Source organism: Castanea sativa, chromosome 10, assembly GCF_040712315.1.
Source record: "Castanea sativa cultivar Marrone di Chiusa Pesio chromosome 10, ASM4071231v1".
NCBI lineage: Eukaryota > Viridiplantae > Streptophyta > Magnoliopsida > Fagales > Fagaceae > Castanea > Castanea sativa.
In genome coordinates, this window is record NC_134022.1 from 17,732,396 (window position 1) to 17,735,665 (window position 3,270).

Below are 3,270 nucleotides of genomic sequence, written 5' to 3' on the forward strand. Positions count from 1 at the left end.
TGCACAAGGCAGTAAACTACCAAAGTAGTAGGAAATATTCCCAGCAGTATATATACTTAGTTACAATTATGAAATACTATAAGTATTTCCAAAAAATAGCTTTCCTAAAGTAGTAAAGAACTACTCTATTATCTATAGTTAACAAGTCCATAACTTATAGAAAGGAAAGCCTACATAGATGCTAAGTTTTCGTTCCTATAAGCAAGACATGAATTCATGTATAATTAGAAAAGCTACACATCTGTCCAAAAGAGCTTCAAAATATATCCAAAAAAACTGCCTCCTATACAAAATGCGACCTCCATCCTCCTACAATACAAGGGGAAAAAATATTTATCAATAATATATAAAGACAAAGAACAAAAGCTACAGAATAACCAAAATGGAAGTAGCCAATATGAACAAAAATTATAAGGGCATACCCAATCAGTGATCATTCATTAATATTAACTGTGGTACAAGTACCTCCTTTGCTTGAGCAGGAACTAGAACTTGTTGCTGTTGTTGCTTGATTTAAATCAAGAAAAGAAAAAATTGAGACAATAGATTAAATTTGGCACAAGTATATGACACATTTAATGACACATTTAATAACACTTTATAGACAAGAAGTTTGGAAGTTAAACATATTACCTAATTCATGAAATTCATCCTCCAAGGCCTCCATCTCATCCTTTGACTTGAGAAAAGAAATTGGAAAAAGGGCTTGCAGCTAGTTTTGAGCACAAACAAGATTTTGAACCATGAGAGGGGAGAGTGAATTTTGAAATGGATCAAGTATGCACCTTCCGGTACTAAATGCCGATTCAGAAGCAACCGTGGAAATGGGCATAGCTAGCACATCCCTAGCCATTTTGGACAGCACTTGGTACCTATCTGAATTGTCTTTCCACCACCCCAAAATCTCAAATTTCACATCCCTTCTACTCTCACAATTTTCAGCCAATTATTTTTCAATCTCATTGCTACACCCTCTAGACTTCTCAGCCTCTAAAAAACGCTCATATCATGAATTAACCATCGCATATGGATCACTACAACCAATTGTATCACCTTCCATGTTTGTCCTCTCAGTCTCACTTGGTACTACCACATTTGGTAAAACAACCCTAGAGTAATCATCATACAACCTATCCATGATCTTCCTCACCAAATCAACCATCTCATCAGCCACTTCATCCCCATAAATTTTAGAAAAAGAAAACTTCAAAAACCTCATTTTCTTCCTTGGATCAAGAACCACAGCCACATACAAAAGCTGATTAATTTTATCCCCTTTCCCCCAGTACTTTTCAAATTTAGCTTCCATTTTAGTTGCCATGTTTTTCAAGAGATGATTTTGAGATTTAATTAAATGAGCAATATTCTCTTGAATCACAAACATCTCATCAAAGAAGGTATTTGAAGTCACATACAAAGAACCGGAGAACTTTTTTGTTGCATTGTAAAAAAGTTTCAAGAAACCCCAAATATCGTACAATTTTGAAAATCAACCCACAAGGAGATCCCAAACCACCACTATTTTCCTTGTTCAAAAAGTATGAAGAATAGCTATCATCCTCAAAGTCCATTCTTAGGAACACTTTTTCAAATTTTCAGTAGTATCTAACATGAGATAGGTAGAGTTCCACCAACTAGGTACATCAAGACTTAGTAAACACTTGGATTCAATACCTAATCTCTCCATAAAACTCCTAAAAGTTTGATTTCTATTTGATGAGGTTTTCACATATCTCACTACTTCACGGACCCTAGCAATGGACGCATCAATTTCTTTCAAACCATCTCCCATAATCAAATTTAGGATATGTGCACAACACCTCATGTGCAAGAACTCATGTTCTAAAACAGTCCCCTTCCAATCTTTAGTTATTGTTTGTAAAATTTAATGGTAGTACCATTAGAGGAAGCATTATCCACTATCAAGGTGAATATGCCATCAACACCCCACTCACGCAATTACATCTCAATCTTTCTACCTGTAGTCTCCCCCCTATGGTCTTCCACTTGACAAAAATTTAGAGTTCTCTTATGCAAGTTCCAATCATCATGAATAAATAACATGTGAGGGACATATAATTTAGATTTTGCATACTAGTCCATGTGTTCGTAGTAAGGCACACCCCATGACCTTTCAAGACTTCCCTTAGTTTCTCTCTCTTAACGCCATAAATGCCAATAACATCCCTAGCCACAGTTTGAGGAGATAGGATATCCCTAATTTGCAACTTAGGATGTAATGTTGTTGAATATCTTTGATACCCATACCCTTCAACAAACCTAAAAGGCAACTCATCTATTATTATCATTTTAGCGAGTGCCTTCTTAAAAGCCTCAAAAATAATGGTTGTTGTTACAAGCTGAAACCCTTCCTCCCCATTAATTTTGGGTTCAAATGCTAACGTTTGTTGCCCTTTAAGTGAAACTCTATTAGGGTTCTTAACACAGTTTGGTGTATGATTCAATAAATTAGTAGCACCATGACCCTTACTATTAGCACGATAAGTTTTTCGGCAATAATGGCAAACAACCTTAAATTGATCCTTACTAATCTTTATTTTTTCAAAATGATCCCAAGTAGTAGAGTTTTTCTTATTATTACTACAATTAGCAGCTATCTCACTCACCTTGGTGTTATCATTAGGTTTAGGTGGAAGTGCCTCAGCATCATTTAGAGTGGCAATAGGTTCAGCTTGGACAGCAGGTTTAGCTTGGGTAGTGGGTGTTATTTGGGAAGGGGGTGCATCACTAAAGGGTTCCATAATCTAAAGACATCAAATTTAAGCATTAGCAAACAACCATAAAAAAAAATAATCTTGAGAAAGATCATTGTAGTTGACCTCTTAAACGACAAAGTCACATACACTGGAGCTTCGTAGAATAAGAAATATCATTATGCATAAGAATTGACTTCAGAAGTACTGATTTCATTTAACACTCAGTGTTTTGTATCAAGGTAAATTACATGGCACTTCATGATTTCATTTAAATTACAAGTATGTATGTTTAAGAGTCAAGACAAAACTAAGAACTGATATAACTATAAGCATTTGAAAGAAATTGTCCTTGTTCAAATTTAAGCATTAGAGCATTTTTTGTACTGTTTAGAGAGTGAACAGTTCATTTTACCTTTTGCCTATCTACTTTTTCAAATACACTTTCCAATAGACTCTCTATCATTTTCTCTATCCCATTTAAATATTATTTCTTTATTCATTCTATATTCTTTCTTTAATCTTTTTTAATCTTTCTTTATTTATTCCCAACTAT

The 3,270-nt window shown here is 34.5% G+C and overlaps 1 pseudogene; it reads right to left on the reverse strand.

Annotated features, from left to right (window-relative positions):
• Positions 1 to 433: 433 nt before the first annotated feature.
• On the reverse strand, positions 434 to 2,762 carry LOC142612979 (zinc finger BED domain-containing protein RICESLEEPER 2-like; annotated as a pseudogene).
• Positions 2,763 to 3,270: the final 508 nt, after the last annotated feature.